This window comes from Cygnus olor, chromosome 5, assembly GCF_009769625.2.
Source record: "Cygnus olor isolate bCygOlo1 chromosome 5, bCygOlo1.pri.v2, whole genome shotgun sequence".
Classification (NCBI taxonomy): domain Eukaryota; kingdom Metazoa; phylum Chordata; class Aves; order Anseriformes; family Anatidae; genus Cygnus; species Cygnus olor.
The window spans coordinates 18,080,608-18,094,926 of NC_049173.1; positions in this window are offsets into that span (position 1 = coordinate 18,080,608).

The window sequence follows — 14,319 nt, forward strand, 5'->3', positions numbered from 1 at the left end:
CTTATTAGGTGCCTCTGACAAAGACTAGTCAGATACTATGATTACATTGTTGACATGACTATAATAATTTGCTCATAATTATGAAAACTGTCACAGTCTACAAGCTGGTATGATATAATAAAACTTAGATCAGGAAAAGACATTCTCAGGTGTACAGAACTGAGGACTGTAAGTCAAGGGTGAGAAATCACATTGGATCTATTGCTGAGAGCCAGTCATGGCAAAAAGACCAGTAGGATAACAAAGAAAACATTTGTAGCTCTCTGATTTGTGCCAGTTCTCCACTGCAGTGATTCATTATTGCAGTTCCCTGTCCTCTATGGCAATTCTTTAACTACAGTATGGAACTAAAAAATTGAGAAATGGTGTACATAGACCAAAGGACATAAAGAAATTCAGGCAGCTTAGTCCTGCTGAATAAGAAATACCCGATGAGGTCAGGTCCATGGTCCACCTAGTTCCGTAGCCTATCTCCAGCTGTGTCGACAGGAGATGCTATTCAGAAAGAGTGCACAAGCCAGGACGCTACCTGCAGTTCAGTCCCCTCATGCTGCCCCAGAGGCACTGGATTAAGAAAGCTGGAGGGGACACTACTTGTCTTGAAGACTTGTGAGAAAACAGAACATTTACTTTACAGGAACTGTTAAGCACAGATTAGTGCTAAACTTGAAATGACTTAGACCCTTCCAATCATCACTGACAAAACAAAACCTAGACTGTGTCGTGAGAAAATGTAAACAGTCCAAGGCTTTCATAGTGTAGATCCTTCATATAGATATGTCATTTGCTGTTCTTATACAGGTCTTTTTTTGCTAGGAAGTGTACAAATAAGATTAGATTTTAACTGCTAATTAATGGTATGCCACAGTCTTGTGCTAACAGAGGAAATTCTTCAGAGGCAACTCTGCTCTCACTTACACCTGCTGTCTTTTAAATGACTTTTCTAGCACTTCCAGCACGGCACGGCTATAGCTCTTAACAGGGACGTTGGTATAAAAGTTGGAAAGATCCAAGGATGTGTTTGCATGCAGAAGAAGGGTTGGACAAATCCTTCAGTTAGATTTTACTTCAACACCTCTATTTAGTTGGGCTGAAAATAAGGAAATTGTTTTTCTCAATGTCATATCCCTGGATCTCACAAAGATGTGCTTGATGTGGTTCATGTATTGCATCATTTTAAACATGGTGAAGAAAATGACCTAACTAATGAATGAACACAATCATTAAAGAATAGCATATTAATAAAAAAGATCACAAAACTAGTCTTCCAGAAAATAGAAATACACAATGCAGAAAATAATTGAACACATATATTCAGCAAAGATTTCTCATAAGCTCGTCAATGAGTTTTTTGGGCACTTGAATCCCTTTAGAATATGCTGTGCTGCTTTTATACAGTAATTTCAAAATCCAAATGCTGTTTAGTACTGAGTGAAATGCCTCACAGAGACTGTCATATCAGAACAACATTGACATACCAGACTTGTAATCTCATAGGAAAATCATATCAAGTTTATTTAATAAGATCCGATTTTAAAAAATTTGTTGATTGACGTAAGTATAGTGCCATCCTGTGATTCCTTATTGCCTGAGTAGTGTATTATCTCCTGCATGATCTGCAATTCTTATTTTTATTTAGGCCTTTTCATGTCATTCTCACACTGCAAAGGGATTTTAGAATGAGTGTAAATGTAATTTATACTCTTTTGAACATCCCTTTATATTTCTCAAATGGTATAAAATGAACAAATGAAGATCATAGGCATGGTTATTTTTATGTAACTTTCTCTGTGTTTTAAGTTATGGGCTTCTCTGAGAGCCTTTGCAGAACATCTCAGGTTCCTGCAAATATTACTTCTTCCAAAGTGCCTGACCATAATTGAAGTACCTATCTTCCATCTCTCACTTTAGAGGTTTTCTTCACTCCTTCTGTTACACAATGGATATGGACATGACATCCTGTTATTACAAGAAAAAGGGGAGATTTCCAGGAGATTAAATCTCAGTTAATATAAGGACCCTTTGAATGTATATCTCTGGGAAGCATACCTAAAAATTCCCCTGAAGGAGAATCTGAAGCCAAGTTAAGCAGATTGTATTTTTTGTTGTTTTGTCTTGTTTTCCAGAGAAACACTGAATCTTCATACTGTAAATGAGCTACTTCAATTTCTTCTTGACTTAACTTTTCTGTTTACTTTCCAACAGTATGAATTTAGTTTATATAAAACAAGATTTAGACTTCTATTAATAAAATTGTTACATACAAGAAGAAGTTTTAAATAGGTTACCATATTTTAACAGTCCTGCTGACTGTATAGTAGAAATATTGATGGGGACTTAGTAAAGACACTGTTTTGAACGACAGAACTGAAGCAGGTCCAGAAGCAGACTGCTTCACCCCTCTGCAAATGGGAAAGGAAAGTACTGTTGCAGGGGCATGGAGCTGAGTGAGACAGCCCGGCCTGCTCCCCACGTAACAACTAGTCCCACTAAGAAAAGGTAATGGGTGATGGTAGTAGGAGACTGTCTTCTGAGAGGTACGGAGGCACCCATCTGCCAGCCTGATCTGCTCTTGGGGGAAGTCTGCCACTTACCAGGGGTTCGTATCAGGGATGTTCCCTGGAGACCTCCAAGCCTCGTACAGCCTAAGGACTGTTATCCACTGCTGCTGTCTCACATGGGCACCAGTGATGCAGCCAGGAGCAGTCTGAGGAGTATCAAGAAGGATTAGAGAGCCCTTCCAACCCAAACCAGTCTGTGATTCAAAACAACGCCAAGCTTTCAGTGTTGTGTCAGACTGACCAGAGGATGTCAGTAGAATTGAGAAAACCTTGGAAAATTACACTAGAAATGAACTTAAAGTATTGGAGGAAATATACAAACAAAGTGTGGTTTTCATATGAGAATAGTTATTTTTTCTCCTTTGATACATTTTTATTCCATGGGCATAGTTATAATAGATTATTAATTGTGTATTTTTTATTTTTTTTACTGTTTTTTTGTAATCCGTTTCACCTGATGCAAAGTCAGTATGTGCAGGAGGACTACCTAGGGACCAGTGAAGGTAAATGTGGGATTTTCAAAAGTGTCTATGAAAATACTTTTCATGCCTCACTGAAGTCATTCCACATGTTGCTGAATACCTTGGGGCTTGACACAGCACGTAAAATGATGTGTGAGCTAATTCATGTCAGTGAAAAGTAGTTGAAGCTAAACTGCTTTCAATATCTGAGCTACTTCATCTATTTCTAACTGGGGAGGTCTCTGTATTGTGCTCCACAACAGAGAAATAGCCCTGGACATTTTTAATATCCCACCCATAGTCAGTGGAATTAGAGATGTCAGTGAAGATTTTATTTTGTCTGCACAATCTTGAATTCTGGTGGTAGTGCATGAAAACAGTAATCTAGTTACACGTCAGGTCTGGAAGTTTTGTTGGAAGATTTGCAGCTACACAAAGCATCTTTTTACTTACAACATATATTTGATTAGAAAAATCATTGGTGCCCAGTAAACAAGAAACACTGCAATATCATTTTATTGTCACTTTTCAGAGCATAACAGTTAATCTAACTCTACAGTTACACTGTTACTGTGTAGTATAAAATATATGTTATATTCACTTATCTGCAATATAGGGATAGGGTTATGTTAAACTTCGTATTTTTATGATGTTTAAAGCCTCCATCCTGTAAACTGCATGCAATCCAGTATAAAAGCTTTTCTTTCCTTCCAACACTCGTGGTCACTATTTCAGGAATATTTACTGCAACAGCATCTATCCTTGCACAGGATCCCATTAGGCAAAGTACTCCACAAACATATCTATAAAGAGTCTCTAAGAAACAGGTGCACATTCAGTCCATCTTTCTTCCTGCTGAGATAACCTCCTACTCCACTGTTTTCTGACTGGTTTTACTTATCTCCAGCTACATGCATGCTGAACTTTTTGCAGGTTTTGCAAAACCCACTAATGCCCCTTCCTGAATTAATCAACAGATAACCTAAATATTTCACCTCTGTGAAATAGTCTCTGGTATTATCAAAGAAATCACAGGGGCAGCAGTAGGTTGGCATGCTATGTTTGATGTTTTGCCTCCATGTGCCAGATAATATATGTGCATAATTGCTCAAGTACCGTCTGGTTGCAACTTAAGATGTGTTGCTTATTGATAATGAAAGCGCTGATTTGGTCCCACACATGAACTACAAGCGTGTTTAATATGAGCCTGCTTGATTTGGTAGGACCCTGATATTAAAAAAAAAAAAAAAAGAAAAAAAAAGAAAAAAAAGAAAAAAAAAGAAAAAAAAAAGAGGAATGTCTTGTCAAAACCTTTAAAGAAGTGTGCATTTAATAACAATTTTTCCAAATGGAATGAAAATGTGACTGGAAGATATCTGATTGTTTGAGGCTTGAAAAATGTAATATTTATTATAAGCATGAAGTGTCAGTATGAAGCCTTCACCCAATTTTACATATACTACTAGGGCTTCCCTGACACAAGGGAAATATTAGGGAGTAGTTGGGTTCAAAGGTCGTCACAGCTCAAGCCAGTTTCTGTGACAGTAAATGGGAAAACTCCCTTTGCCATAACCATCGATGGCATCACCCTTGTCCTTCCAAAACAGTGGGTGGTGCCAGAGCCATCTTTAGCTTGCTTTAAAAGTCAGGGCAGGTAGAAAAAGACCAGTGGACAGTGCTTTGACCTCCAGCAATGCTAGGCAGTGGAATGGGATTTTCTATCAAGAAAGCTCTTCTAGGCTTGCTTATATTACTCATTCTTGTGTGTTCCTTCCTAAACATGAATATGAATACATGCTCTACAGAGCAGTGTATTGACATTTGTCAAAACCACTGCCTGAAGATGGAGGTCCTTTAGCAAGAGCCCCAAAAACTGTGAGGACTGTGGAGGACTTGATCTTTGCAGAAAGACTGAATGAGCTATGATTGTTCAGTGAGGAGTGAAAACTGAGCAGGGACGTAGTAACATTATTCAAATGCACGGAAGACTTGCAGATACTAATACTTTTCTTCACATCCGTTGATGGTACAAAAGCTAGTGTGACAGAACTGCAGCAAGTGAGATTTTTCTTTAAAGCAGGAAAATCTCTTCAGTGATCAGGGAGTGAATGGTAAGGATTACCATTACCTGGAGACACTGTCAAGTGCCCTTTAAGAGGGGGTGCCTAAGGACAGGCTGAACGTATACCTGCCAGAAAAAACTTAGGTATAGTCAGTTCTGCCAGGAGGCAGGGAAATGAGAGAATGACCTTTGAGACCCATCCAGCCCCTGCTGTGGTTCTCTGTATCCTGCTTGAAGACTTCTCATCTCCCATGCCTTAATACCACCGTTTTTGTATAGTTGTTGTTCAGCTGAGCCATGTCCTTAGCAGTTCTTCAGAGATGAGCAAATGGTGAAACATTATATATTTGGAGTTCTTAAATCAGTTTAAAAATTTGCTTCCCTACCTGATAACTTCCATTTTAAACACAGATTATTGTCATTTCAAATGTGTGCAAAAGTGATAAGGGAGGTGACTAGAAGCTTATTATTAATTTGCTGCTTTTATCTTTGGGAAATTAACATTCTGGCAAGGAATTTAATTGGGCTTTTTTGTTAATTCTCACAGTGATGCTTTGGTTTTTCCTTTTGGGACTGCAGAGAAAAACCAGCATCTGGTGTTTGAGGATGCTAGGGATTTACACCATATTATGTGTAATATCTCTACTGTAAATAAACAAAATGAATAATTAAGTGAATAATGAGGTGTCCTGAATGATGACTTCTCTGACTGTATCCATGGAAAATCAAAAGTGCATTTGTACTCCTGTAGTTTTTGCTCTGTTGGGCATCTTGGGCTTGTCATTGCCTATAGGGATATTCCCTGTAGGGATATTAGCAATATATTTTTTCAAGCAGAAACCTGAAATACTATTAATGAAGGCTACTGGATAAAATGGAGGGGCTTTTGCTCTTCAGTACTGTATCTGTATTATAAAGGGTAAAACATAAGAACATTAGAAATCGTGTTATGGCCCTGAGGAGATGTCTGGGCCTTACTGCTTCAGCCCAAGCTCCCCTGACCTGCCCAGGCTCAGGCCCCCATGTCACCCTGTGGCCCTCAGCCCTTGCCGCAGCAGGGCTGGGCTCCAGCTCCTCACAGCCTGGCCCTGCCCAGACATGGGCCTCAAAGAGTGGGCCCACGTGTGGGCCCATGTTCCAGCCCATCCCCATCCCTGGGGGGTGCCTGGTGCCCCTGGCTGCTCCGCTCCTGGCTGGGGTGGTGGGACCAGGCTGCAGGCCTGTGCTGCCTCAATCGGTAGTGAGGTGGTTTTCTGTTTGTAAACTCAAAGAAGAAATACAGAAGAGCAGCACTGAAGGTGTTGTATGGTCTGTCCTGATACAGAATGGAGTTCTCAATTTCTTTGGGGACATATTGGACGTACATGCCATCTTCCACCTCGCCATAACAAGTGGCCAGACTTTGCAGTGGATGGTAGGAGGAAGTGTTCAAATGCATGTGGCTTGTGCGTGGCACGAAGGGCAGCTCTGCTCACAGTCCATGCGGCAGTGTAAGGACAGAGTAAGGGACAGGACAGAAAGGTGACAACACAAATGACTACTCAGTACCTTTATAAACATGTGGTGTCAGAGTGCACACGATTGTTTTCTTTGACCACTTTATTAACTGCTTGTGCTTAGAGCTGAGACCAAGACCCAGGCCGGTGCCACGGTGAGGCATCAGGAGCCACCTCCCGTGGCTGGGCATGGAGTCAGCTCCCTGCAGGCTGTGGCGGGCACGGTGCCGCAGGAGTCCGCAGGAGCACGTCCCGTCCCCCGATCGTCCTTCTGAAGGGAGATTACTGGGGACGCCCGACAATGGGGCTGCTTGAAGCTGCAGCTGGAATTAATATTATCTCAATGCCAGCTTTCCACCTTGAGCAGAGCTGCACATAAGTAGAAGGCAAAGTGATTTTTATGCGTATGTGATATGATAATTAAACTTAGCACTTTCTCAGCATTTGCTATTCAAAACTGTAAAGGGAAGCTAAATGAATTGCCAAGGAGACATAGTGAAAATTAATGATGGGGATAGGACTCAGAAGAGCTGTTGACATCTGGGCTCAGCGCTCTGCAGAATATCCAGGCATTGGTTAAAATCTGTTAATATCACCATAGATGAGCATCCTCGGCTTTTTTCTGACAACTCCTCTGGCAGTTAGCTATGGTTTTGTGCCTTCATTTCAGGCCAGGGCCAAGCATGCTCTTCTCCTCTTTCCTGGGGAGAAGGCTGAGCTGAATTGGCAGGTGACTGCTGCAACTGTCTCACCCCCTTGCTCTGTTCCCAAGGGCCAGTGCCCACCACCAGCCATCAAGGCATGCAGTCAGGAGTGTGAGCCTTCCCAGCTTCCTATCAACACTGTGCTGCTTAGGGAGGATAAACTTTAACAACTGTGCCAGACAACATTCAAATTTGTAGCAAATAATGCCACTGTCGGTGATGGAAAACTTCATATAACTCATTCTGGACCACAACTGTATGAAAATGAGTCAAAAAGCACTGGTTCTCTGCAAGAACATCACTGAGATTTGATGAAATGACAGTTCTTTTAGAAAAAAGGGATTCTGATGTCTGCCTTAAGACACCATCTTATATAACAATTTATATTCACAGAAACATTACATGAAACCCTTAGACATCACAACTACACAAAGTATGGTTTGTCCAATGTTAAACCACCAGCAAGGACAAACTATTTTTAGAGCTGTCATATATTATTGCACCTGAGCTTTATTTGTCTTCTGGTTAATAGAGGTTTTTCTTCAGAGAAGTTCACTTGAATTTTATACTCATTTACTAAGTCTTATGTTCCAATTCAATTTATTTTAAAGCAGATTCTTTGGGGAAAATTATAAAGCTAATTTGAATTGATTCTTTGGAGATTCGGGCTTAAATGAAGTGCCATAAAATTGGCAGTCAAAGTGAAAAAATGGAATTGAATGTTATACTTGTATTACTCAATGGACACAGGCACCTTGCTCTTTGCTGCTGTGGGTTTTGATGTTGTATATTTCAGACAATTTAAACACATAAGAATGAAACTTCACTGAAGTTTCAGTTACTAAGGAATCCACAGAGTTTTCCTTGTTCAAATATATTTTATCAGATTACAAATTTATGACTGACAAGATCACAAAGTTATTCATGCTCTCTTTCCATTTTTTCAAAACTAGTTCTATAAACTCTTAATGGTGTTAATCCTAATTTTGAGGAAGTAAAATTAAGTCCTATATTTGTAACACATCAGAAATATGGCACTTTAGTGTCTATTTATCAGAGTAATGTTACTCACCAGGAATATTGTCTTACTCCATTTCCAAAATTACAGGTTATATTTGGTAAAAGTACTGAGCTGTTTTGGATGTTGAGCAGTTTAGAAAAGGTCTGAAGTTTGGGTGGCAAATGTGTGGCTTTTTCTGAAGCCAACATCTTTTTCAAGGCCTTAGGATCCCATATTCCTGGGCATCTAAAATCACTAATCCTTTCATACAATTTAGGCCACCATGGTAATTCATTAACAAATGAGTCAAAATTTGGTCTTACAGGTTTTCTGTCAACAGGTTAGTTCAAATTTTTTAATTTTTCTTCTCCCCTAAAGCCTGTAGACATACCTAGAAAAATGGGGCCTTTTGTTTAATAAAATTTATGTTTCTCTGTTACTATTTGATGCATTTACAGCTTGGGAAATTCACAGAAATAATGGCTGAGGAGCTGGTTGTTCAATTTCCTGTCACATAAATTACTGGCTGGATGTTCATTACTCCATCCCAGCACTGTGCTTCCAACCTAATCAGAAGCAGTAGTGAGGATATGAAAAGACATGCTAGAGAAAGCTCCAGTCCATTCCATTATTTATTCTGTACATGTGGTAAATTAGAAATGTACATTAGAAATGATTGTTATGTTGTATGAGTAAATACATTAAGAAATACTTAAATAAATAATAATAAAAAAGTAAAAAGGTTTGTTCCTTTTTTCCTTTTTTTTTTTTTTTTAACATGAAGACAATTTTACTGAAAGAAGCCTTCAGTCTCATGATTATTTTCTCCTGTGCTCAGCTTTCCAAAAAGAATTAGACAGGAGCAGAGATGCTCATTTGCTTTGGCCACCCATTGTAAGTGTTGGACACCTGAAATCAGACACCAGAGGTGATATTTAAATATGGCAATGGAAATCCCCCAATCTTTCACACATGCTAAGTTGCTACAACCCTTAGTGATCTCAGTGGGAGCTGTGGCTGCTCAGCATTTTGAAAATCACGCTGTTTGAAGTGAGGTGCTTAGTGAAGGAAATAGATGTCTGACTGCCGTGATAGCAATCAAATGTGCTCTGGAACTGGATGGAGGTGGGGAGGATGCGATGTTGCTCTTGTTTGCAGCACTGCTGAGCTGATAGAAACCCATGGACTGCTCCCTGAAACCACCCCTGGCTTTCTGAAAGTAGTTTGGTGCCTGCTCTTCAGAAAATTTCTTCTGCCCCTTCTTATATAGGGAGAAAGAAAAAAAAAAAAAAAAAAAAAAGAGCAGAATTTGCCAATGTGCTGCCAGCTACAAGCGTATCTAAGCTGCTGGGCTCAGGGCAGCACCACGTGGTGCATTACCTCATTTGCAGGGCAGAATTTTGATAGACTGAACTGATCTCTGGATCCCTGGAAATCCTCCTCCATCTGTCATGATTGCAAAAAGAATAACATTTGCTGGGCAGTACCTCAAAGACAGATCTATGTCCTGGTTTTATACCAATGGCTGAAAATCTCACCTTTCCCTCTATTAACAATGACATTGTTTCTGAATTCCACATGCATTAAGAATGTAACACAGTGAAGAATAAAGAAAAAAATTAAGAGAAGTAAATTTTATCCAATTGTCTCTGCTTTGCATTTCTGCTCTTGCTCCACCACAAGCCAAAGTCTGTCCTCTCCATACAGAGCAGCCCTTTAGGAGCTAGTGCCTACCCGAGATGTGACCCTGGGCCAGGGGCATCCCCCCGTCTTTGAAGTGAGCATGTGGAAAGACAGCAGCACTGTCCAGTCCTTAGGGCTTTGTCGTATTTATATGCTATAATATTAAGCTACATCAGGTAACTTTTCTTCAATGGGTAAACTCAGCTGTCTGTTCAAGTTACCTCTTTTTGCCCAGTGATCTCTAATGAATTTTGTTTTTTCTTTGGAGAAGGAAGATGGCTGGCAGTTTTGGTTGTTACTCAGTGGTCAATAACAATACAAAATAATATTTGCATGATATTTATTTATCTGTTGAAACTGTTAGGGGTTGTTAAGAACCCCAGAAAGCTTTGGGAGATTATTAAATTATATGGTAAAATACTTTGTTCTAAGGGCCAAGTTGATTATAGTAAAGGGCTATAGAAAGTACACAAATAGAAGGTAGGAGACTATATTTTTTAGAAACAAGCTGTATTACAGCAAGAACTTACCGGAAAAAGTGTAAATAAATTGAGATTTAAATATTTTATATATAGATAGATGTTTAATATCAGTGGAGTGTCCTTTCTGCTTAACTGTGCCTGAACCTCTTTCCTGATGTGAGTGCTGTCCCTCAAACAGGGGGTCTTGTGTCTCACTTGTCATAGGATGAAAACCCATGGTTTTCTCAGTTTCTGTCTTCTAATCATTACTTTAAATAGACCCGACTTTATTTGGGTGTTTATTTGATCTTGTCACCAGAAACAGTAATATAGTAAAAACAGTTCTGTTTATTAGCTGATGGAACTAGGCCCTAGGCAATACGAGCTCAAACAACAAAAGAGCTCACATACCTATTTAGCTTCATCCAATCCTATGCTTTACTACAAATTAAAATAGATAGGTTTTCTTTGTGAGTTAAGCAGCAGATGCAATTCACATTCTTTTAGACAGAACAATCATTTTCTTTAGAAAACTTTTTTGAAATGTTCTTTTAAAAGGTTCTGACATTTTTGTTCTCATCTCTTCTAGGGGCATGTGAAAGAAATACGGAGATTCAGGTGCAGGAGGAAAAAAAAGGAAGAAGCTGAGGAGAAACAAATAAATGGGAAATGGAAAAAAATCTAACACACCTTTTCAGAGGAAGCTGAGCAAGTACATATTGTTTATTTCAAACTACCTATAGAAAGAGTAATGTAAATGAAAATACTTGCCATCATTTCAAGCTACCAATAAGCAGTCTTGCTGTAATTACTTTTCTCCATGTACAGTGCTATGGTATCATACATAAGTGCTCTAGAGATGACAATAGATAGATAGGCTTTTGACAGTCAGACATGTAGTATTCAAGGTGAGAAACAGTACAGTGGATAGAGGATTGCCCTTATTTGGGAACTGGGTGTACATCTCTATGGTAAAGTGGAGAGCAAAGCAGAGCGCGCTTTGCACAGCACTGTGTGTCCTTGCTCCACGCAAGGAGTGGAGGAAAGTGGCAAGTCTGTCTGGGTGCTGCTGGCATGCAGGGTGCTAGCCAGCAGTCATGGTGCCCCCGCCTTTGCAAATGTATTGACAACACATATTCTGTGCAGACAGTGCATTTTTGCTGTCTGATGCTTTCCAGATATAATTACAATGGGACATCAATATCCAGTTCCAGCCACAGCTATCTTCACTCTTTTTTAATTATCTAGTGACCTTGGTGACTCCATTTATTTATTTTATTATTTTACCCATCTATCAGAAAAGTAAAATCTGAAAAATACATCTGAAGAGCCAGAAGATGTAGAAAAGAGATTTTTCACAAAAGCCAAATTTGTACAATGACTTCAGATAATTATCCATCACAGCATTTACAAAACAAGGACTTAAAAAGATGAAAATTAATACTTAAAGAATGTGCAAGTCTCAGAGTGAATCTTGTAGGATGATATACATAATACATGTAAAAGCATTGGTGTGTCAGTAACAAATTCCTTTTTCCACAGCACATAGAAAGACCTTGGATTTGAACTGCCCCCTTAATAGTCTGACTTGTTCTTTGCTTGTTGTCCATTTAAAACCCGTACATCTTCACTCCTCTGCATAGTTTTGGCTTTTAGAATTATGGTTTCATATTTTTTATTATTATTAATGATAATAAGCAGAAAACATTATCAATGGATTTTAAATTAACAGATCTTGTCCTACCTGACAATGAAGACATACATTTTTGAACACATACATTTATGTAGAAGTGTATTCCAAGATGCAGAATGTTTTTATATCTAGACGTCTGTTCCCTATCTTAAGGCTAGTACAAGTAGCTGAACAGGCTGATCTCCAAAGAAACCTGAGTCACTTCAATGGTTTTACAGTAAAAATAAGTTACTTACAGTTTCTTCTAATCTGATGCATCCTCTGAAAGGCTGAGGAGATGAAAGACATGATTCACTAGACTATGGTAAGTGCTCCAAGGAATGTGAAACTCAAAAAATAATGTTTCCGTAGCAGAATGCTAAGTGCTTTGTATTTGCTTTATTAGTAATAGTAGCATAATTACTAGATGGATTTCATTAGATATAATTATTAGATATAAAACTAGAACAATGAAGACATACCAGCATGCTTAATGTGCTCCATTCACAAAACTAGGTGCAAGCTGTGCTTATGCATGTTTGATAACTTTCCCTGCCTCCTGTAATTATAGTATGTGGAAGATCCATGGTGCCATCACTAACACAGGTGCCACTCCCCTTAAATTGCCTGGTCATTGCACCATGTAATTGAGGGTAGAAATGGACCAAGATCGTTGTCTGCTTGGATATGTCAGCAAGGGATTATCTGTAATGATTCTTTGCCCATTTATCTTTTGATAGATTTTGTGTTACTTTCTTCAGCTCTCATGCCTGCCCACTCCACAGTCATGTTCACAGTGTGTCTCACTGGCATGTGTTGAAAACAGTCATTAGCACACAATGAAGAGTATCAAACAGGATGTTCGCAGCTGTCATTTTGCTGGATTATCTTTTGCTGTTCCCTCCTGTTCAGGCTAATTATATCTGTTGTCACCAGGCAGCTGGAGGACCACGTAATGGGGGCCAAATGAAAGAATCTCCTCATCAGACAGTACTTAAGGGTAGGAAACCCAAGGGAAATTAATGCTGAGGACATGAAAAGAGCAAATAAGCACAAAGAAGGAATAACAGAACTTTTTTTTCACAGCTGAGTGATGTTTGATAACTCTGGTGGAATTTGGCTTTTTGATGAAGCTGGTGCTTCATTCAGTGCAATTTCATTTAAAAATATCTACAGATTCAAAATGATATTCTGACTGTGTCATCTGGTCTGCCTCTGACATACCAAGTATAGCTATGAGCAACTCCACGTGGCCACAGCATTGCAGCCTGCAGGTGGGGAAACCTGCGGCATTTCCTCAAGTTCCTGCTGAAATGGCCAAGAGGTTTTCCTGAATGAGGGAAGTGGAGAGCCTGTGATCAGACTATGTTCCTGACAGCATGGAGACATGCTGGGGGAGATTTGCTGTATCTGAAGGCCTGTCAAAAATATAACCAATGGCACACACAGTGATTCACAGCTAAGAGCCAGAGGCATACTGAATACACTCCAGCCAGTCATCTTTCTTCACCTTTGTTTTCTCTCAGCTGTTTAAGGCAGAGACAAGGGTTCAAGTAAATAACCACACACAGCTTAGGATGTGTATAGGATATTACACTTGAAAAGTAAAAATGCTCACAGATACTTGCTGCCCTGAGGACTGAGAACTAGTTAGAAGCTGCTGCTCCTGAAGTCCAGCCATATACATTAGGAAAGCTAATGTGAAGTTTTAGTGTGTCAGTAGATAGTTAAGTACATGAGTATTTCAGTATTTCATGGAGAAATGTGAGGTAAATATGCAAGAGGTTTTTATTCAAATATGAATTCACCTTAACTCAGGCATTGAATTCTGTGGATGAAGGGTTCAATATTTGATGCAGAGTGTATGTATCCACATGAATTGATGCTTCTCAGTTACACAGTGAGTGTTTCTTTAAAATAAGTCCTCAATTTAACAAAGCTTAAATGAAGTCAGTGGCACACAGGATGTGCTGCAGGTAGGACAGCAGTAACACAAGTGTGGCTTTGCATAACACATGCATTTTTTATATTATACTCTTCAGCTCTTCAGATTTTGTCTGCAAGAAGAGTTTGGTGCAATCAGTCACAGTTCTTACAGGAAAACAGGGATTTGTTAATACTAATAATCCCCTTTAAGACAGAGCTCTGTACCTTTCCTCCCTCATCTCCCTCTCCTTGCCTGCCAAAATGTGAGTGAGTGTCAGCACAGGGACCTGTGG